We start from the raw sequence: 23,736 nt of genomic DNA on the forward strand, positions 1-23,736 counted from the left end.
TTAATAAAGGGAAACTCACTATATTTGGGGCTAAAGAATAGAATTTTTTTATTATGCAGGTTGCTTTACTATTCCAATAAAACCACTTCAAAACTCTTAGTCCTGACTACCGTGGTCTACGTAATGGACATCTGTGTTGAAGGCCTGCCCAGCACCTATTCTCTCTGCTTCTGATCACATCACTCTAATTTTTCTTAAAGAGAATATTCTTTCTTCATCTTTTCCCAATGTAATTTGGAGAGATGAACCCACCTTCTGATTGCAAAGATGGTCATCTGACTCAGGTATAGCCAATCGGGGTGTTCCATCCCCTGGACCACAGGGATAGACTCTTGACCCTGACCAGGCTGATGAGACTCCTGAGGTGTGGTGATGGAGCTCTAGTCAGTAAGGATTCCATGAGCAGAAGCAGCATGTGAGAAGCCTAAGGAATCTTGGCCTTGACACCACAGATGGAACAGGGGCCCCATTTGGAAAGCCTAGACCAGTGGTCGGCAAACTCATTAGTCAACAGAGCCAAATATCAACGGTACAACGACTGAAATTTCTTTCGAGAGCCAAATTTTTTAAACTTAAACTATATAGGTAGGTACCTTGTTATTAACTTAATTAGGATACTCGTAAGCTGACCTTTGCTGAAAACGTCCTCAATCTGATTGAGCTGCATGTGGCTCACGAGCCGCGGTTTGCCAACCACTGGCCTAGACAATGTTCACCCCAAGATTCTTTAACAATGGCTGAGCTTGTCTGTAGGGCTATATTAGTTTCCTATTGCTACATTAAACAATTAGCACAAATATAGTGAATTAAAATAACATATATTTACTTTCTTACAGTTATAGAGGTAGAGCCACATTTCTTCTGGAGCCTCTAAGGAAAGTCTATTTCCTTGCCCTTTGTAGTTTCTAGAAGTTGTCTGCATTTCTTGGCTCATGGTTCTGCTTCACATCTCCCATCTTGACTCTTTCCATTGTAAGGACCCTTGTGATTACGTTGGGCCCAAATAATCCAGGGTAATCTCACCATCTCAAAATTCATAACTTAATCACATCTGCAAACTCCCTATTACCATGTGACAGATAGGTTTCAGGGATAAGGACATGGACATCTTTCAGAAGCCTAGGGGTAGGATCCACCATGAGTTAAATGTGCATAGGAGCCAAGGTATCCTGACAAAAACCTCATCTGAGGAAAAGATAGTTGATGGTCCAAGGATAGTAAGTTAGTGTGAACAGGAATCTGTTAACTTGAGCAGGGAATCTTATTGAAATTAGTTCTTGAAGAGGAAGACCTTGGATTGTTCCTAAGAACTAGTACCAGAATCTGGGAAGAGGAGGTGGTAAAAAAGAGGAGTCATTTCACTAAAAACTATGGGAAATTTAGACTACAAGCTGGCATGACTTTTAGTCACATCACAGAGTGGACTTCATGTGGGGGAGTTCGAAGAATGGAGTCCAAGCGTGCGGAGGACCCGGGTTCGATTCCCGGCCAGGGCACACAGGAGAAGCGCCCATTTGCTTCTCCACCCCTCCGCCGCGCTTTCCTCTCTGTCTCTCTCTTCCCCTCCCGCAGCCAAGGCTCCACTGGAGCAAAGATGGCCCGGGCGCTGGGGATGGCTCTGTGGCCTCTGCCTCAGGCGCTAGAGTGGCTCTGGTCGCAACATGGCGACGCCCAGGATGGGCAGATTATCGCCCCCTGGTGGGCAGAGCGTAGCCCCTGGTGGGCGTGCCGGGTGGATCCCGGTCGGGCGCATGCGGGAGTCTGTCTGACTGTCTCTCCCCGTTTCCAGCTTCAGAAAAATGAAAAAAAAAAAAAAAAAAAAAAAAAAAAAAAAAAAAAAAAAAAAAAAAAGAATGGAGTCCAATGGCTCTGTGGAAAGGGCCATGCCTTCTGCCTGAAACCTCAAGTTATTGGATTCAGCTGGGCTAGAACAAAGCCTCTAATGATGATGGCTTCAAAGTGGTTAACTTTTGAGGGTACTTTTCCCTCCCAAAGTACTTTCAAGGTCTCAAAGTAAGAAAAAGTGGTGAAAAGGATAAAGTTATCCTGCTGCCGGGTCTGCAGATGCTTCTGCTCAAATACCAGGATGACTTGGCCATCGGCACCCCCCCTGGTCACTCCAGCCGGCGTAAACAGAGGAACAACAGGCAGACCAAATAGCACAAGGATGTGGCCTGGTGAGAGGATTCCGGGTCTGCCTGTGCTCTTGGTCCTCAAAACGTGTGTGTGTGTGGTGGGGGGGCACGAGGGATGGCTTTATACTCGGTAGCAGGTTACTGAATGGAGATCTTCTGTTTGCCCCAAAAGTAGTGCTTAGGATCCAAACAGGAAGACAAAAAGTAGAATGTTAAGTACTTCACATTCTAAAGAGAACTGACAATCATTGGGTCGCTCACCTTGCTCACAGCTTACAGCAGGAGTCTCAAACTCGCGGCCCACGGGCTGCATGCGGCCCACCGAACAATTTTGTGCGGCCCGCAGACTAATCCACAAAGTTCAAAATATTTTGGATAAAATTAAGTAAGCCTAGGGGCCTACTTGTATTTTTCATTTCTCTAGCATCCTAGCTAGATATTAGCTTAGTTAACAGCAGTTGTGATGCGAACTACAGTTTCTGGTCGTTTTGTGACACTGAGTAAACTGCATGTACGATTGTGCTTGTTGTACTGATTTTTTTTTGTTTTCAACTGCAGTGAGAAAAGTGTTGCGTAACAGTTGCCTTTTGTAGACCTAGTGCGGCCCGCCGAACGGCTGTGATCTTGCTCTGCGGCCCACATGCTGAGTTGAGTTTGAGACCCCTGGCTTACAGGGTCATGGTAGGCCAGGCCTTTCTACCACCAGCCCTGGTCTCAGACCCACCCTCCAGCCCCATTACCTTCTCAGAAAGGAGAGAAAGGATATATCAGGGTGTGAGTTGGGGCTCAACACACTGGAGCAGCTGAAACCTGGAGGTTGAAGGGGAAAAGGCACCCCAGAGGAGACAGAAGCCCGTCCATCCTGAGTGAGGGTGGAGAGAAGTGGAGCAAGCAGCACAGTCCTGAGTTTCCCACTCAGGTCTCTGGAGTCTGGCAAGATGGGTAAGTGGACAGCTTTGAAAAACTGGATGATCTTTTTTTTTTTTAAGGTTTTATTTATTGATTTGAGAGAGAGAGAGAGAGAGGGAGACGCATCAATTCATAGTTGCTTCACTTTGACTGCTTCTCATATGTGCCTTGACCAGGCAAGCTGAGGGTTTCCAACCGGCAACCTCAGCATTCCAGGTTGACACTCTGTCTACTGTAACACCACAGGTCAGGTTGGACCATCTTTTAATAAGCAGAGCAAAAAAGAAGTTATGGAATCTAAATTGTTGCTAGGGTCCCCAACGTAGTAAGAATGAGAGGTTCAACAATTGGGATCAGAGCCTGGAAGACAAAAGAGGTTCAAGTTTCACCCCACTGAGTTCGAGTTATTCAGAATTGTTCAAGTGAATTACAATAATGGCAGAGTAAGCACCAAGAATCTTATTATCCCCTGATAGCAGGGAAATGCCCTACCCTTTCCTAGAAGGGAAAAAATACCTGGAGAGAAGAGAAGAGGTTAGGGAAGAGGAGAGCTTAGGGGAGAGGAGAGGTTAGGGAAGAGGAGAGGTTAGGGGAGAGGAGAGCTTAGGGGAGAGGAGAGCTTAGGGGAGAGGAGAGGTTAGGGGAGAGGAGAGGTTAGGGGAGAGGAGAGGTTAGGGGAGAGGAGAGGTTAGGGAAGAGGAGAGGTTAGGGGAGAGGAGAGCTTAGGGGAGAGGAGAGCTTAGGGAAGAGGAGAAAATGGGAGGAAAGGGGAGGGGGGGGAGAGCAAAGAGAAGACAATGATGCCTGTGGCTAAGCTTAGTTATTGGCCTTGGAGAAAATCAGCTGAAAGGAAGGAACGGAATGAGGTGAGAGTTACTGGTACTCAGTGAGCTCCAATTACGACCTAATGGAATAGCAAATGAAACTGGTTGGGCAATCATTTCAGGCTTAAGATAAAACATCAGCCTTCTTGACTTACTCTAGTCAGGGACTCTGAGAGAAGCCAGAATCCTCCCGGGAGGGAGAAATAGAAAGGTGCCTTGTTTTACTGTAATTTTCAGGGTGGGGGTAGTGGGGGTGGTGGGGGTGGTGATGGTGGTGAGTGGAATAAATAGCAAAGAAAAAGAAACGCGAAAGAAGCCTTCCTTTGTGCCTTTTTAACAGGAAAGCTTTTCTTCTCTCCACAGGCTCAATAGACGCCACCTAGTGGGCAAACAACTGTCTCACACTCAGCCGGCGACGGTGGCCAGCCCAGGTTGAAATTTCATATTTTCCTCGCCTCACCTGCCAAATGAGGTTTGCAATCGGTCTTTTAGTTCCCATCTAAGACTACCCATCACATTGAAGTAGAGGCAGCAGCTGACCCGGGCTGCTGGAAAGTGGCCCAGAAAGGCCAGGGAGCCCTGAGTGCTTGTGTAGCCAGAACCAGAGAGGCGGAAGACTGACCCAAGCTTCCAGTTGTCTGTGGTCAGCAATAAACCAAGGGACTAGAATCTGGGGCGCATGTGAAGCAGGTGGGAACTCACTGGTCCTCCAGACAGAAGTCTGACATTTAGAAGGTCATTATTATTCAACAGTGCTAATTAAGCCAGCAGAAACACAGTGCTGAAATTCATTCTAGGCAGAGACCACCTGTCCTCTGACCCATTTTGTATTTTATAGCATTTTGTGTGCATTCTGGGCCTGAAGAAGACTTCTGGGGCCCATAGGAGTCTGGAAATAAGGACTATTTTGCTGGTTTGAATTGATTTTGTTTTATTGAGATATAATTGATATATAACATTATGTTAGTTAGAGGTGAGGGTGGTACAACATAATGATTCAACAATATTCTGAATATTACAAAATAAGCCTAGTTGACATAGTTACCTTACATAGTTGCAATGTTTTTCTTATGATTAGAACTTTTAAGATGTTCTCTCTTTGCAACTTTCAAATACATTAATACAGTATTATCGCTAACTATAGTCATCATGCTGTTCTATCCCCATTACTTGTTATTTTGTAACTGGAAGTTTGTACCTTTTGACACTTTACCCATTTTGCCCACCCCCTACCCCAACTATAACAACCACAAATCTGTTCTCTATGTCTATGAGCTTGGGGGCTTTTTGTTTTGTTTTTGTTTTTAGAGTCTGCATATAAGGAAGATCATAAGATTTTGTTTTTCTGTCTGATATATTTCACCTAGCATAATGCCCTCAAGGATCATTCATGTTGTTACAAATGGCAAGATTTCTTTCTTCTATGGCTGTGTGTATGTAAATATATATTATATTATATAAATATAAATATATGCAGTGAACACAGGGGTGCAGATATTTTTTCAAATTAGTGTTTTCATTTTCTGTGGATAATTACCCAGAAGTGGAATTGCCGAATCACATAGTAGTCCTATTTTTAATTTTTATTTTTTTGACAGAGACAGACAGAGAGTCAGAGAGAGGGATAGATAGGGACAGTCAGATAGGAAGGGAGAGAGATGAGAAGCTTCAATTTTTTGTTGTGGTGGTGGTACTTTAGTTGTTCATTGATTGCTCCCTCACATGTCCCTTGACCATGAAGCCGCAGCAGACCGAGAAACCCCTTGCTCAAGCCAGCAACCCTAGGTCCAAGCTGGTGAGCCTAGCTCAAACCAGATGAGCCCGTGCTCAAGCTGGCAACCGCGGGGTCTCGAACCTGGGTCCTCCACATTCTAGTCCGACACTCCATCCACTATGCCACCGCCTGGTTAGGCCTATTTTTAATTTTTTGAGGTTACTTCATACTTTAAAATTTTTTTCATACTTTAAAAATGTTGTATTGAATTTCTGGGGGTGACATTGATTAATAAAATTATACAGGTTCAGGGGCACGGTTCTACAGTACATCTGTATAGTGCACTGTATGTTCACCACCCCAAGTCAACTTCCATCACCAAACCCCCTCTACCTTCTCCCCCTCCCCCACCCCTTTCCCTCTGGCAATCGCCAAACTGTTGTCTGTGTCTATAAGGTTTTTTTCTTGGTTTAATCACTTCCTTTGCTGAACCAATTTACATTCCTACTAACGTGCACAAGGGCTCCCTTTTCTCCACCACCTCATCAACACCTGCTATTGCTTGTCTTTTTGATGATAGCCATCCTAGCAGAAGTGGAGTGATATTTCATTGTGTTTTTTGTTGCTTTTTCCTGGTGATTAGTGACGTTGAGCATGTTTTCATGTACTGTTTACCCTATGTATGTCTTCTTTGGAAAAATGTCTATTTAGATCTTCCCCATTTTTAATTGGATTATTAGGGTTTTTTTCAATTGACTCGTGTGAGTTCTTTATATATTTTAGATATTACTCCTTATCAGATATATGACATGCAAGTATTTTCTCTCATTCAGTAGGCTGCCTTTTCAATTTGTTGATGGTTTCCTTTGCTGCAAAGAAGCTTTTTAGTTTGACGTAGTCCCACTTGTTTGTTTTTGCTTTTGTTGCCTCTACTTTTGGTGTTGGATCCAAAACCTCCTCACCAAGACCAATGTCAAGGAGCTTACCACCTATATTTTCTTCTAAGAGTTTTATGGTTTCAGGTCTTATATTCAAATCTGTCATCCATTTTGAGTTAATTTTTCTGCATGGAGTAAGATAGTGGTTTGGTTTTATTTGAATTGATTTTATGACACTTACAATCAAAAGAATCCTAAATAATACAGCTGCTCAGTCCTATTGCAGGGGACTTTGGAGAGTGCCAGTGGCCAGAAATAATAGAACAGCAGAACAGTAAGCACAATCACTCTACCGTCCTGCTTGTAGCCCCTCCTAAGGCTACAAGACTAGAATATCTGCACATGTTATTCCAACCAAGCACTATACCAGGAGCAGGTGCTTGACCCCAGGACAGTCAGGAGAGGTTAGGTTATGCTGCCTTAATAAACAACACCTATAAAATTAGTGGCTTAAAAAATCATAAGGAAGAAAAAGAAAAACATGGTTTATTTCCTGATCACATTCCATGTTCCAAATATGTCATCTGGGGGTTCCTCTACAAATTGTCCTCAATCCAGGACAGGTTGGAGGAGCAGCCACCTCCTGCAGCATTGCTAGTCACTACAGCAGAAGAAAAAAAAATGGCTGAGGCCCTGGCCGGTTGGCTCAGTGGTAGAGCGTCGGCCTGGCGTGCAGAAGTCCTGGGTTTAATTCCCATCCAGGGCACACAGGAGAAGCGCCCATCTGCTTCTCCACCCCTCCCCTTCTTTTTCCTCTCTGTCTTTCTCTTCCTCTCCCGCAGATGAGGCTCCATTGGAGCAAAGATGGCCCAGGCGCTGGGGATGGCTCCATGGCCTCTGCCCCAGGCACTAGAGTGGCTCTGGTCGCAACAGAGCGACACCCCGGATGGGCAGAGCATCGCCCCCTGGTGGGCATGCCGGGTGGATCCCAGTCAGGCCCATGCGGGAGTCTGTCTGACTGCCTCCCCGTTTCCAGCTTCAGAAAAATACAAAAAAAAAAAAAAATGGCTGAGATATTACAAAGGGTTGAATTGCCAAATCATACTGAAAGAGATCATAGATCTTACTTAATACTAAATGTATTAATAATTCAAAGGATATAGACAATCCCAAGAAACAAGAAAAACATATAGAAATTTAGGGCTGTCAGTGCAATTCTCCCTTTCTTTCTGCATTAAGACACATTCTTGTCCAGATATAAAATGGTAGGTTTTGATCGTTTCTCGGCCTTTTGGCTTAGATCAAGTGTAAAATGGTAGGTTTTGAGAAGGGCTTCACCTGAAAAAGGAAGCCTTTCAGTTATGAACTATCTCCAATCAATACATAGCTTAGTGACAGTTTTCTAGTGGGCTATATGTCATAAATGCATAAATTCCAGATTTGTTTACCATTAGCAACCTAGACAGGCCAAATTACCCCTGCTAAAAGTATTCCAAAGGTAAAGCCTCTCCATTATCTTCAGAAGGTGTGCTAAGCACATGTACAAGGAATAAGTCTTTTGTTTCATTCTCCCTCATCATCCATTTGTATCCCCAGGAGAAGGAAAAGAGGTTGCAAACCAGCACTAACCTCTTCCTTTCTGATGATGAATCATGTTTTGGCTCTCAAAGGCTTCTATATGGAAATTAAGCATATTACTTCTACTCACATTTCATTAGCCAAAATAAGTCACATGGTCAAGCCTGGAATCATGGGGGAAGGAAGAGGAGCAAGATACTGTTGAGCAACTATCAAATCTATCACAGGCTGCTAAGCACAGTCAAGAAAATGGACCTTGATATACAGATTTGCATTGTATCAGGGTAATGCTAACTGCTGTTAGCTTCTGGATGCTTAACACACACAAAAAATTGCTTATTTCTCTCCCACATTACAATTCAGTGTGATATTTGGGCACAGTTTTCTACATGGTCATTCAGGATCCCAGTCTTCTTCCATTAAAGTTACTCCCCCATCCCCTATGGCTTTGGTGTTCTCTTCCAGTTGGCTAACACGGAAACAAAGGATGGAGAAGAGAGAACCAGTGCTTCTAAGAGCTTTGGTTCATACGTGAAACACAGTTTCACCTATATGCAAGGCAGACTAGAAAATGTAGTCTCACACTGCACAGCTGCTCCCCAAACACATTCCAGACAGAAAGAGAATGAAATCTCTGCTGAAAGCCAGCCATCTCTGTTGTAGGCATCAAAAGATGGGGCTAAGGCGATCTAGCTCTTTTTTTTTTTTTTTTTTTTTTTTTAGAAATTTCAACTAGCAGACACTAAAGGGAATTTATCATTTGTGAGGGAGCTGTAGCTAAAGGAATATATCAGTTAGGATTGGGTTGAGTTGTTGAGGATGGAAGGGATGAATAGCAGCTTTAAACAGAAGTTTGTTTCTTATATATAAAAGTCCAAAAGTGAGCAGCCCAGGGTTAGTATTGTGGCTCTGCTTCACAAAATCATCAGGAATCCAAGCTACTTCTGTCTTTTTTAAAAAGGTATGGTCTTCCATTGCCACAGAATGTTTTCCTCCTGGTCCCCCAATGATGATTCCATGTTCAGCCATCTGTCCATAATCTAATAACAAGAAGGAAGACAGGATAAAGAAGAGGGTAAAGGGTTCATACCTCCTGCCATTTTTTCTTGCAAGGTTTCTGGAAGCTACTACATGACACCACAGCACAGGTTTATATTCTTTGGGCCAGCACATTGTCATGTGACCAAATCTAGGTGCTAGAGAGCAAGGAAGTATGGTCTTTATTCTGGTAGGCCAGGGAGCTGATTAGGAGGGAGAGAACTGCTCTTTTGTTTTAGAAAAACAGCATAATGGATGGGATTGGTTATGAACAACTAGGCTCCTTATAGATTAACCTAATGGGAAAGAGTTAAAGAGAATTCCATTGCTTTTTGTAGTCCTCCAGCCCGCTGGGACTACCAGTGTCACATGGAAAAACTGCTCAAGACACAAACTGTTGTCAAGAGAATAAGGAGAGGCAGTCAAGAGAGACTAACTTCCGGAAACTCCTTCTCCCAGAGCTTTTATTGATCAGAAGCAGAACAAAGGTAACAGGATTGCAGGGAAGGGAGATCAGGTGTTAAGGGGAAAGAATGAATAATGTACTTCTTGTTGATATGGAAAAAAGGCTAGTTTCAGTCAGTACATTCTTTTTCTTTTGCTAATTAACAAGCACAAAGGGTGGGCCAATCTATAAACCTCTAGGCTAATTTCCTAAAGCCTATTCACTTGCATTTCTTTGTGTTTGTACAAAAGTCACTCATTCACACAAGTTTCTTGGTGTTGGCATCCAAGAAACCTATTTCCCTGTGTTTACAACAGGGGATTACATTCACATTACCATTCACACTCAGGGATTTTTAACTAAAATTCCTTAATTCAAGTTATAAAGGGTCCAAGATCAGATAGATGATTCCCTACAGTTTTTCACAACAAAATGACAGAAAATTTGAATCTTCCTCTATTGTGCAAAAAAGCAAGAATGTGGGAGTACAAGAGAAAAAGAGAAAGGTGTTGGTGGAGGAAGAATCTGGGTATAATGGTATATTGGTTTTCTAGGATGACTATAACAAAGTACCACAGACTGGGTGGCTTAAACAACAGAGATATTTATTGTCTCACAGTCCTGGAGGCTAAAAATCCAAACTCAAAGCATTGGCAGGGTTGGCTCTTCCTGAGGGCTCTGAGATAAGGATCTGTTCCAAGCCTCTCTCCTTGGCTTGTAGATGGCTGTCTTCTTCCTGTGTTTCTTTTTATCATCTCCCCTCTATTGTGTGTCTGTCTCTGTGTTCAAAGGTCCCCTTTATAAGGACCATATTGGATTATAGCCCACTTTAGTGACCTCATTTTAACTTGACTTCTGTGAAGACATTATCTCTAAATAAGTCTACATTCTGAGGCACTAGGACTCCAACATATTTCTTTTCAGGGGATACAACTCAACCTATAACAAATAGTGAGGAGTATAGAAGGCACTCCCAGCTCACTCTAACATCTGCATTTTTTTTGTGACAGAGACAGAGAGGGACAGATAGGGACAGATAGACAGGAAAGAAGAGAGATGAGAAGCATCAAGTCTTTGTTGTGGCATCTTAGTTGTTCATTGATTGTTTTCTTATATGTGCCTTGACTAGAAGAGCTACAGCAGAGCAAGTGACCCCTTGCTCAAGCTAGCGACCTTTAAGCTCAAGCCAGTAACCATGGGGTCACGTCTATGATCCCACACTCAAGCCAGCAACCCTGCACTCAAGCTGGCGAACCTGTATTCAAGCCAACGACCTTGGGGTTTTGAACCTGGGTCCTCTGTGTCCCAGTCTGACATTCTATGCACTGCACCACCAGCTGGTCAGGTCCCATTTTTTACTACTCTTTCTGTGCTGATCTTCAAACACTCCTTTGGCTGCTATTTCCTGTCAGTGAGATAAACTCCACCCAGAGCAGATGCTCCACCCAAGGAGCACAAAGTCTTGTACACTACTGGGGTCTGACTATTTATGCTTTTCCTCCATCTGGCTTTGGTGAAGCCACCAAACCAAGGTCTATAACCAAGGATCACAGAAGAAGCCACATCTAGACTGGTAGGAAGGGTGGAGATGCGGAAAGGGTGCCTTGCTCCCAGGAGTGAGAGGAGGATGGTCCAGAGGGACTCTCACTGCAGGGAAGGTTTCCCTGAGAGGGGAGGGGCTTCAGCCCCAGGCCAGCACCCCAGAGCCTAGAAGAGGCATCCACACAGCATTTGGCAGTGAAAAGAGCTGAGGTTTCTGTCTGTGAGAAAGAGACAGAGCTCTTGGAAAAGCAAGCTCCATCTTAAAGGGCCAATGCAGAAAATCTCATTCATAGCCACTTACCAAGGGCTCTAATGGGGGAGAACTAAGAGGACTAGAGTTGCATCAGGAAAGTGTGAAGGTGGTGGCCTAGGGAGAGACACTGTGGGAGATGGCCACTGGAACCCCTGTGCTGAGTCATTCTCCAGTACTGCAGTTACCATCTTTGTTGGGTGCATCAGTCCCCTCCCTGTGGCATCAGCCTGGAGGAGAGCAACTGCCTCACCCTTGAGAATCCCTCTTGCCCCAGCCTATGGAGACTAGGCCATTCTGAGAAGTCAGCCAGGAAGCAGGGGGTGCATTACCAGTGACTCAGTTTTCTGGTATTGAGACCAGAACTTGCCCTTGTACTTTCTCAAGTCTATGACTGGTGCTTTTGCCTCACGGGAGAGTCAGTAGAAACTATCCAGACTGTGGGCAGGCCACACCCACCAGACTCCTGGTAGCCACACCCTACTGAAGTCTGTGAAACAAGTTGGACAGACTGAGACTTGGGGCCAGAGGAAGGAGCCATTCCCACCACCCTTCCTAATCCCTGAATGGTCACAGACTATAGACTCTACCAGAGGTTTTTTTCAGTGGCAAACCCAACAAACAGCCAGCAGCCAGAGGCTGCAGGAGGCGAGGCTCAGGGAACTCTGGCCTTTTGCAGACCTTCCCCCAGGCCCAGTATGGATAAAAGCCAGCCTAGGTATGCAGCTTGGTATTTCCATGTGCACCTGGGCCCAGCAAAGGCGGCCACAAACTCTGGATTGCTTGTAGTTCCCAGAAGGTTAATGAGGGTCAGTCATGACCAGTGTCTCTCACTGGTCAGTGCCAGGTTCCCTGCAGAGAGGCACAGGACTGGCACATCCAGTGGCAAGCTGTGAGAGCATTGGTTTAGGACCTAAAAACCCTTGTTGGTGGTGTATCCTAAGGGAGGGCTCATTATACCAGGCTCAGCTGAGGCAAGGTCCACTTTCTGTGATCAACACTGGCACAGTGGCTCATGCACATTTGACAGGGTGGAGCTTCACAGTCAGCTGGCCTGGATTCTGCATATCCTTCCCCACTGGGCTAGGTTCCAAAAGAGGAAGGAAGAGAAGCTTGGAGCACAGACATTCAAAGTGTGAGTCCCCATGATCCTATTATTTGGTTTGCTAGAGGGGCTTAGCCACTTTCTTTTTTTTTTTTAATAATTTTATTTTTTTAATGGGGTGACATCAATAAATCAGGATTCATATATTCAAAGATAACAAGTCCAGGTTATCTTGTCGTTCAATTATGTTGCATACCCATCACCCAAAGTCAGATTGTCCTCTGTCACCTTCTATCTTGTTTTCTTTGTGCCCCTCCCCACCCCCTATCCCTCTCCCATTCCCCCCTCCCCCCCGTAACCACCACACTCTTATCAATGTCTCTTAGTTTCACTATTATGTCCCACCTACGTATGGAATAATACAGTTCCTGGTTTTTTCTGATTTACTTATTTCGCTTCGTATCATGTTATCAAGATCCCACCATTTTGCTGTAAATGTTCCGATGTCATCATTTCTTATGGCTGAGTAGTATTCCATAGTGTATATGTGCCACATCTTCTTTATCCAGTCATCTATTGATGGGCTTTTTGGTTGTTTCCATGTCCTGGCCACTGTGAACAATGCTGCAATAAACATGGGGCTGCATGTGTCTTTACGTATCAATGTTTCTGAGTTTTTGGGATATATACCCAGTAGAGGGATTGCTGGGTCATAAGGTAGTTCTATTTTCAGTTTTTTGAGGAACCACCATACTTTCTTCCATAATGGTTGTACTACTTTACATTCCCACCAACAGTGGATGAGGGTTCCTTTTTCTCCACAGCCTCTCCAACATTTGCTATTACCTGACTTGCTAATAACAGCTAATCGAACAGGTGTGAGGTGGTATCTCATTGCCGTTTTGATTTGCATTTCTCTAATAGCTAAAGAAGATGAGCATCTTTTCATATATCTGTTGGCCATTTATATTTCTTCCTGGGAGAAGTGTCTATTCATATCCTCTTCCCATTTTTTTATTGGATTGTTTGTTTGTTTGTTGTTGAGTTTTATGAGTTCTTTGTATATTTTGGATATTAGGCCCTTATCTGAGCTGTCGTTTGAAAAAATCATTTCCCATTTAGTTGGCTTTCTGTTTATTTTGTTATCAGTTTCTCTTGCTGAGCAAAAACTTCTTAGTCTGATGTAGTCCCATTCATTAATTTTTGCCTTCACTTCTCTTGCCATTGGAGTCAAATTCATAAAATGCTCTTTAAAACCCAGGTCCCTGAGTTGAGTACCTATGTCTTCTTCTATGTACTTAATTGTTTCAGGTCTTATGTTTAGATCTTTGATTCATTTTGAGTTAATTTTTGTACAGGGGGAGAGACTGTAGTCCAGTTTCATTCTTTTGCATGTGGCTTTCCAGTTTTCCCAGCACCATTTATTGAAGAGGCTTTCTTTTCTCCATTGTGTGTTGTTGGCCCCTTTATCAAAAATTATTTGACTATATATATGTGGTTTTATTTCTGGACTTTCTACTCTGTTCCATTGGTCTGAGTGTCTATTTTTCTGCCAATACCATGCTGTTTTGATTGTCGTGGCCCTATAATAGAGTTTGAAGTCAGGTATTGAAATGCCCCCAGCTTCATTCTTTTTCTTTAGGATTGCTTTGGCTATTCGGGGTTTTTTATAGTTCCATATAAATCTGATGATTTTTTGCTCTATTTCTTTAAAAAATGTCATTGGAAGTTTGATGGGAATTGCATTAAATTTGTATATTGCTTTGGGTAATATAGCCATCTTGATTATATTTATTCTTCCTAGCCAAGAACAAGGTATATTCTTCCATCTCATTATATCTTTTTCGATTTCCCTTAACAATGGTTTATAGTTTTCATTATATAAGTCCTTTACATTCTTTGTTATGTTTATTCCTAAGTATTTTATTTTTTTTTGTTGCAATCGTGAAGGGGATTATTCTTTTGAGTTCCTTCTCAGTTGTTTCATTGTTGGCATATAGAAAGGCTATTGACTTCTGTATGTTAATTTTGTATCCTGCAACCTTACTGTATTGGCTTATTGTTTCTAGTAGTCTTTTTGTGGATTCTTTGGGGTTTTCGATGTATAGTATCATATCATCTGCAAAAAGTGATACCTTTACTTCTTCTTTTCCGATATGGATGCCTTTTATTTCTTTGTCTTGTCTGATTGCTCTGGCTAGAACCTCTAGTACCACATTAAATAAGAGTGGAGAGAGTGGACAACCCTGTCTTGTTCCTGATTTAAGGGGGAAAGCCTTCAGTTTAGTGCCATTTAATATGATGTTAGCTGATGGTTTATCATATATGGCCTTTATCATGTTGAGATATTTTCCTTCTATACCCATTTTGTTGAGAGTCTTAAACATAAAATTGTGTTGTATTTTATCGAAAGCCTTTTCTGCGTCTATTGATAAGATCATGTGGTTTTTGTTCTTTGTTTTGTTGATATGGTGTATTACATTAACCGTTTTACGTATGTTGAACCATCCTTGAGATTCTGGGATGAATCCCACTTGATCATGATGTATTATTTTTTTTAATATGTTGTTGTATTCGATTTGTTAGTATTTTGTTTAGTATTTTAGCATCTGTATTCATTAGAGATATTGGTCTGTAGTTTTCTTTTTTTGTGCCATCCTTGCCTGGTTTTGGTATGAGGGTTATGTTGGCCTCATAAAATATGTTTGGAAGTATTGCTTCTTCTTCAATTTTTTGGAAGACTTTGAGTAGAATAGGAGCCAAGTCTTCTTTGAATGTTTGATAAAATTCGCTGGTATAGCCGTCAGGGCCTGGACTTTTATTTTTGGGGAGGTTTTTAATGGTTTTTTCTATTTCTTCTCTACTGATAGGTCTGTTTAGGGGGCTTAGCCACTTTCTAGGGGAGCACAGTCAGCCCCAGGGTAGGACTCTCTCAGTCTTCCTCCCAGAGACCAGGGGCTCACCAGCTGGAAGAAATTCTGCAGAGTAGACTATCAACCCAACCCAGTCTGAACCTGCTGCTCACCTCACTGGGAAGAAATCAAACTGGAGTATCCAGCAGTGTCTGAGGGATTAGGCTCTGGCGTAGGGGCCACATTCCCAATACTGAGCTCCTGACCAAGAGACCCTTGAAGTAGGGAGTCTCACTAACATTGTATTCCCAACCTCAGCTGCTCTAACCCATCAAGCTAGCAACCTGTAGGGCTGTTGGTGGGGTGAGGCCAGTCTGAGCCCACACTACAGTCTTTCTACAGCAGACTCTCTGGGAAGACCACAGAGCTGCAAGAGGAGGTGGAGCAGCTGAAAAGTAGAGGCAAGTCTTGCGGAACTTGAGGCTTTTACAAAGCTGCTGTCATCTCTAAGCAGGGAGAAGCTGATTTTTATACACAGGTTGGCCCCTCTCACACTACCTGAGCACAGAAAATTTAGACACAAACAGTGAACAGAGCAGTAGCTCCAGACAGGAAACCCACAGCAGGTTACAAACAAGGGCTAACGCCAACCCAAGACCCAGAACCAACACAACCAGAAGTGGGTGGCAGACAGCACCAACAATAAACTCAGCTAGCTACAAAAGCAGCACACCCAAAGGAGAAGTTCAGCAGGCACCAGACACTGTGGAGAATAAATATGCCCAACAGGACAGACACTGAACAGTGTCTGATACACATGCTCAATACACATTAACCCTTAGAGCCAGTCATCCTAAAGGGATAATGGCACCCAAGAAAATACCAATTGCATTCAATACTCACATATAACAGGAGAGTATATAATACCCTCAGGAAGCAATCTTAGAACAAGGAACTCAGGTAGCCTGGAGGTCAGTACCACTGTGCCCCTCTTCCTTATAAAGATACCACAACAAATTTCAAAGTCAGACAGCACTACCTAATATAGAGACAAAACCAGCAGACAAAGAAAAATGATCCAAATGAATCAACAAGAGAAATCCCCAGAAAAAGAAGTAAATGAAATGGAAGTAACTAAACTACCAGACACAGAGTTTTAAATAATGATTTTTAGGATGCTCAAGGATCTTAAAGCAACAATGAATGATCACAGTGAGAAAAAAAGAGAGAGATAGCAAACATCAAAAAGGACATTGAAAGCATAAAAATGAACCAGTCAGAAATGGCAAATACAATATCAGAAATGAATACTGCACTAGAAGGAATCAGCAGCAAGATGGATGAAGTGGAGGATTGAATGAGCAATTTAGAGGAAAGAGAAACATAAGCACAGAAACAGAGCAACAAAAAGAAAAGAGGCTCAAAAAGACTGAGTAAACTCTAAGAGACTAACATGAAGAGAAACAACATCTGCATCATAGGGGTTCCTAAAGGAGAAGAGAAAGAACAAGGGATAGAGGACCTGCTTGAAAAAATCATAGCTGAAAATTACCCTAAATTGATGTAGAAAAAAGTCACACAAATACAAGAAGCACAGAGAGTCCCATTAAAGATGAACCCAAGGAAACCTACACCAAGACACATCATAATTAAAATGCCAAAGTTAAGAGACAAAGAAAGAATACTAAAACCTGCAAGAGAAAAACAGTTAATTATGTACAGAGGAGTCCCCATAAGGATGACATCTGACTTCTCAACAGAAACTTTCAGGCAACAAGAGATTGGCAAGAAATATTCAAAGTGATGCAAAACAAGAACCTACAACCAAGATTACTTTATCCAGCAAGGCTATCATTTAAAATTGAAGGAGATATAAAAAGCATCCCAGACAAAAAAAAGCCTCAAAGAATTCATTACAACCAAACTAGTACTACAGGAAATGTTAAGGGGCTTGCTATAAAAAGAGCAAAGAATAAAAGAAATTGGGAGAAAGAGGATTGTAGCTTTAAAGAATAAAATGGCAATAAATAAGTACATATCAATAATAACCATGAATGTAAATGTATTAAATGCTCCAATCATAAGATATAGGGTAGCTGCATGGATAAGAAAATAGGAATTATATATATGCTGTCCACAAGAGACCCACCTCAGAACAAAAGATGCACATAGATTGAAAGTAAAGTAATGGAAAAAAGTATTTTAGGCAAATGAAAATTTAAAAAAAAGCTGGGTAGTCATACTTATATCTGACAAAATAGCCTTTAAAATAAAGGCTATAGTAAGGGATAAGGAAGTTTACTACATAATGATAAAGGGAGCAATCCAACAGGAGGATATAACCATTGTAAATATTTATGCACCTAATATAGGAGCACCTAAATATATAAAGCAGATTTTGATGGACATAAAAGGAAAAATTGACAGCAATACTATAACAGTATGGGATTTTAATACCCTACTAACATCAATGGATAGATTGTCCAGATAGAAAATTAATAAAGAAACAGTGGCCTTAAATGACACATTAGATGAACTGGATTTAACTGATATCTTCAGAACATTTCACCCCAAAGCAGCAGAATGTACATTCTTTTCAAGTTCTCATAATACATTTTCTAGGATAAACCACGTTATGACACAAAACAAGTTTTAGTAAATTTAAGAAGACTGAAATCACATCAAGTATCTTCTCTGATCACAGTGGCATGAAACGAGGAATCAACTACAAAAGAAAAACTGAAAAACATTCAAACACTTGAATGTTAAATAGCATGTTATTAAATAATGAATGGGTTAACAATGAGATCAAGAAAGAAATAAAAGAAAGAAAAATTTCCTTGAAACAAATGAAAATGAACATAAAACAACCCAAAATCTATGGGACACTGGGATAGCAGTTCTGAGAGGGAAGTTCATAGCATTACAGGCATACCTCAAGAAAAAGAAAAAGCTCCAATAAACAACCTAACCTGAACCTAAAAGAACTAGAGAAAGAACAATAAATAAAGCCCAGAGGTAGTAGAAGATAGGAAATAACAAAGATCATAAATAAATAAATAAATATAAATAAAGGCTAAAAAAAAATACAAAAAAAATCAATGAAACCAAGAACTGGTTCTTTGAAAAGGTAAACAAGATTGACAAACCTTTAACCAGACTCAACAAGAAATAAAGAGATAGAACTCAAATAATAAAATTAGAAATGAAAGTGGAGAAGTAACAACTGACATCAGAGAAATAAAAAAGATTGTAAGAAAATGCTATGAAGATCTATATGCCAAAAAATTGGACAACCTACATGAAATGGATAAATCTCTAAACATACAATCTTCCAAAACTCAATCTGGAAGAATCAGAAAACCTAAACAGACCAATCACAACAAAAGAAATTGAAACAGTTATCAAAACTCCCAACAAACAAAAGTTCTGGACTGGATGGCTTCACAGGTGAATTTTACCAAACATTCAAAGAACTAACACTTCTCCTCAAACTATTCCAAAAAATTCAAGAGGAAGGAAGACTTCCAAGCTCATTTTATGTGGCAAGCATTTTCCTCATTCCAAAACCAGGTAAAGACACTACAAAGAAAGAAAACTATAGGCCAGGGGTCCCCAAACTACGGCCCGCGGGCCACATGCGGCCCCCTGAGGCCATTTATCCGGCCCCCACCACACTTCCAGAAGGGGCACCTGTTTCATTGGTGGTCAGTGAGAGGAGCATAGTTCCCATTGAAATACTGGTCAGTTTGTTGATTTAAATTTACTTGTTCTTTATTTTAAATATTGTATTTGTTCCTGTTTTGTTTTTTTACTTTAAAATAAGATATGTGCAGTGTGCATAGGGATTTGTTCATAGTTTTTTTTTTTATAGTCCGGCCCTCCAACGGTCTGAGGGACAGTGAACTGGCCCTCTGTGTAAAAAGTTTGGGGACCCCTACTATAGGCCAATATCCCTGATGAACATAGATGCTAAAATTCTCAACAAAATATTAGCAAACCAGATCCAGCAATACATTACAAAGATCATATATCACGATCAAGTGGGATTTATTCCAGGGAGGCAAGGCTGGTATAATATTCACAAATCAATAAATGTGATTCATGACATAAATAAAATGAAGGATAAAAATCACATGGTTATATCAATAGATGCAGAAAAAGCATTTGATAAAATCCAGCACCCATTTATGATCAAAACTCTGAGCAAAGTGGGAACACAGGGAACATACCTCAACATAGTAAAGGCCATCTATGACAAACCCACAGCCAACATCATACTCAATGGGCAATCCACTTAAGATCAGGAACAAGCCAGGGGTGCCCCCTTTCACCACTCTTATTCAACATAGTTCTGGAAGTCCTAGCCACAGGAATCAGACAAGAAAGAAAAGGCATTCAAATTGGAAAAGAAGTAAAACTGTAATTTGCTGAAGATATTATATTGTACCTAGAAAATCCCAAAGTCTCAGTCAAAAACTACTAGACCTTTTAAATGAGTTTGGCAAGGTGGCAGGATATAAAAATTAATATTCAGAAGTAATTGGCATTTTTATACATCGATAATAAACTATCATAAATAAAAATTAAGAAAACAATTCCCTTCACTCTAGTTGTTCATTGATTACTTCTTATATACGCTTTGACTGGGCAAGTCCAGGGCCTCAAACTGTTGACTTCAGTGTTCCATGTTGATGCTCTATCCACTCTGCCACCACCAGTCAGGGCAGTCCCTAATATTCTTACTTAATGTCTACTAATATATTTGACAACCCTCTGCCCTTGAAAATAATGCTATTATCAGTTTCTTATTCCATTCATGGGTTTTTTTTTACCATTAGATTTGAAAACATGGGAAACAACAAATAACTGTATTTTCAAAGTTTATTTTTATTTTACTCCCTACTAGCACCCTGAAACAGGTAGTATCCGTTCAAATGAAAATGAGGTATAAAAGTGGTATTTATTAAAATTGACATTCAATTTAAATTTTGCTTTATTATGCATACCACAAACAACTGTGAGTTCCCTGCAAATAGGTTGTATATATGACATAATTCATAGCTAGTCATGCTCTACCAATTACATTGAAATTATGACTGGAATTACCACAGAACCTCAATAAGTATTATTATGTAATTTGCAGTTTTCCAGGTTGGGGAGCTATTTGGAATCTGCAAATAACTAGCCAATTGTTCTTAGAGAGTGCAGTAATGAATGTTATTACTGAGTTCAGCGAATCTCCTTTTTATGCCCTGAAGATTCCTTGATAATTACACTTGATGCTGTCATTTAAAAAAAAAAGTTCCAACAGACAAACAGACCACAAAGTAACTACAACAGTCCAATAATGTGGGCCAATATTGTTCACTGTGAAAATTAACAGTCTTATATTGATTTTTATTTCTTTAATGGAAACACCTGCCTATACAAGTACACCTAATTAAATGGATTGCCATTCCTCTTGAATGGCATTAAAAGAACCATAATTGAAACTAAAGGGAAGATTTCGGAGATTTTGTTTATTATGTGGAAGTACAATAGGCCGAAAAGAAGACGCACTAAGTCAGCTCCTCTCACCTCACTTGAAACAAACCTAGCTCTGTCCTCCTTTCAAAGATCCTTGAATATGGTGCCTAGATCCACCGACATTTCCTTTCAGTAACCTGACCCTTGACTAGAATGTATTACTATGGCCCAGCAATCAGAAAACTTTTTATTTTCTATAGATGAAGCAAGATTTCTTACATTTAAGTACTTGAAAACAATATTTCTTCTCTGCTTTTCTCTCTCTTAAACTAGGTCACCATAGACGCTCCCCAGATATTTTTTTTATATATACAGGAAAATGTACTTCTCATTTAGAATTGACCCCAAGCTAGGGATTAAAGTTTGGTTTCAGTCCCATTAACCTCCTTTCCTGCCTTTTACTCCTCTCATCTTTAAAGGTTCAGTGCAAGTCAGAGCAAAGCTTGCTTTCATGATAGTATCTCGTGCCAGCCCCTGTGTTACTTTCCCAGTGATAACTGCTCTGTAAAATTACCTCTAGGGAGTGAGTAAAAGGTTTTCTCCCATGTTAAAGTGCCTCAGCCAAGAGGAGGTCAGGTGGCTTCTGAAATCTGATGCCACAGCCTACACCTGCAAGAAGGGTGAAACTGCCCACCATCTTAACTTCCCTGCTATAAGAATGGAACTTCCTGCCTGAAAATGGCCAAAATTACAGCATAGAGACTTAGTCTTTAATGCACTCATTTTCTGCAGCAGCTATTCCAAAATATAAGCTCCTGAGTTTCATTGGTATGTTGCCCTGGGAAACACTTTATTAAGTCAAGTCTGTTAAGACTTTTGCTCCTGCTCTTTCTCGCTGCTAGTATTGGTTCCTATTTCTAATTTTAATAAGACTTATACTAGCCAGCTCATTGAAAGAGCTCTTATGCTTTTATTCAATCAATTAACTCCATCTGTTTATGACTAAACCATTTTATTTAACTGTCTCCTGAAGCACCTCTTAAAATGCTTTATGAGTCCTTTCTTGGGGCCTCTTAATGAACAAGACTTACGGTACTATACTTTCAACACTCCTGTGATCAAAATCTCATCCACTTTTAGAAGACTCCAACTGATGGAAATAACACCTGTAAATAAATCTACTGTCTGTGTGGGATGAAATGGCAGACAGGCAAATGGACAGAAAGGCTGCCATAGACAGGTGTGGGGTGTTGTTCAGCTCACCCCTCTCAGGAAACTTCTTCACCCCCTCCCACAGAGCAGGGCCACCGACAGAATCCTTATATTGAAAGTCACCACGGTCTTGGCCACTGCCGATTGGACCTGAAGGGAACATCTAACCAACGTTGAGTCAATCTGCTTCTCTGGCCCAGAAATTTGGAATTGAGATGGAGAACTTAGTTAGTCAGTATATGTTTTGCAGCCTCAGGAGCAGGGGTGGGAGGTAAACGTTACATGTGGACAAGAGAAGCAAGGTAGCCACTCTGAAGAGAAAGAAGAAGAGGAGGAGAGGACCAGAGATAAAAGTGAAGTGTTCTGACAGCATTCTGGCCCCTTGCCCTGCCTGGCTGGGGCCCGGCTTCACCTAGTCCTGCCCTAGGGCTCCACCAACCCCTCACTGTACAACAAAGCCCTCAGGTCTGCTTCAACTGGCATCTTATTATGGCCTAGGTGGTGCCTTTAAAGTACAGTGGTCCCTTGTCTGTCACGGGGATTAGGTTCCAGAAGCCCCTGCGATAGGTGAAAATCCACAAAGTAGCGACCTTATATTTATTTTATTATTTATATATATTTTAAGGCTTTATTTCAATTTAATATTCTTCTATTATGTTTTAATTAATATTTTATATTGTTTTTAATGTTTTAGGCTAGAAAATGCTTATTTTGCCACAAAAATAATTTAAATATATATATATATATATATATATATATATATAACAATACCAATATACTGCAAAATCCCGCGATATAGTGAAAAATCCATGATACAAAATTAGATATATGCAATTTAAAAATCCACAATACAGTGAGACCGTGAAAAGTGAACCATGATATGGCGAGGGACAACTGTATGTTCACAAAGTCTTTGGTGCTAAGCTCGGGGGTGATTTGTTACACAGCAGCATTTATGGGACCACATGATGCGAACCCCTCTACTCTTCATTTCTGGTCATCGCTCTCCTTGCTCGTAATGCTCTCTAACCACATATATAGTTCCCTTCCAATGATCTTCGCCCAAACTATTCCCATTTCCTGAAAGCCTCTTCCCCCAAATAATACTTTCTCATCTTTTAGGTCTCAGCTTAAACGCAGGTGTTTCTAAGAGGCCTTCCCCAAGCACCCAGTTTAAGGCCTGTCCTCTCACCGTCTCTCCACTGTTCTATCACTCTATTTTGTTCTTAGTCTTCATAAAGTTTACCACAGCTTATAATTACATATTTCTTTGATTTGGGGTTTTCTTATTGAAATCTGCTTTCCACTGTAAGTCCAGGGCTAAGTGAACATAGTAGACTCTCAATAATATTTGTGGAATAAATATTGTAAAGGAAGTAGGTTCCACTAGTTATAACCGAGGATCCTAACTAATAGCCTGTCACATAAATACTGGGTCAGGGGACCTAGACTCTATTTCCGGGTTTTACAGTAAGCTGAGTGCCCTTTTCAGGGTGCTTTTTTAGCTCCTCTAAGAAATTTTTCAGGACAGGTAGATACTTACCTAATGAAGTGGGCCCTCGAGCCCAGGTGGCTAGGCTGTCAGAGGCTGAACAGGTTAAGGGCCACGATAAGCGGGCTGGCCCATGACTGAGCAGCGTCGGCAACAGCTCTCACGGCCTCTGCACTGGCTCTCTCTGTCCTCCTGTGGACTCAGAACACCCTGCTTTCCAGCCCTTTTCAGAACAGCAGGCCTTATCCTAAACCCAGAGTCTTAGAAAGCTCTCATTGTTCATCTACCTGGTGTGGGGTTCCACTACCCTTTCTACCTGTGCCGGAAGCTCTTTACTCCTTTGCTCTTCTCTC

At 41.3% G+C, this 23,736-nt stretch overlaps 1 pseudogene; it reads left to right on the plus strand.

Annotated features, from left to right (window-relative positions):
* The first annotated feature begins 11,879 nt into the window (after positions 1–11,879).
* Positions 11,880–23,736, plus strand: part of LOC136378997 (obg-like ATPase 1) — a 42,506-nt pseudogene continuing 30,649 nt past the window's right edge.

This window comes from Saccopteryx leptura, chromosome 7 (genome assembly GCF_036850995.1).
Source record: "Saccopteryx leptura isolate mSacLep1 chromosome 7, mSacLep1_pri_phased_curated, whole genome shotgun sequence".
Classification (NCBI taxonomy): Eukaryota; Metazoa; Chordata; class Mammalia; order Chiroptera; family Emballonuridae; genus Saccopteryx; species Saccopteryx leptura.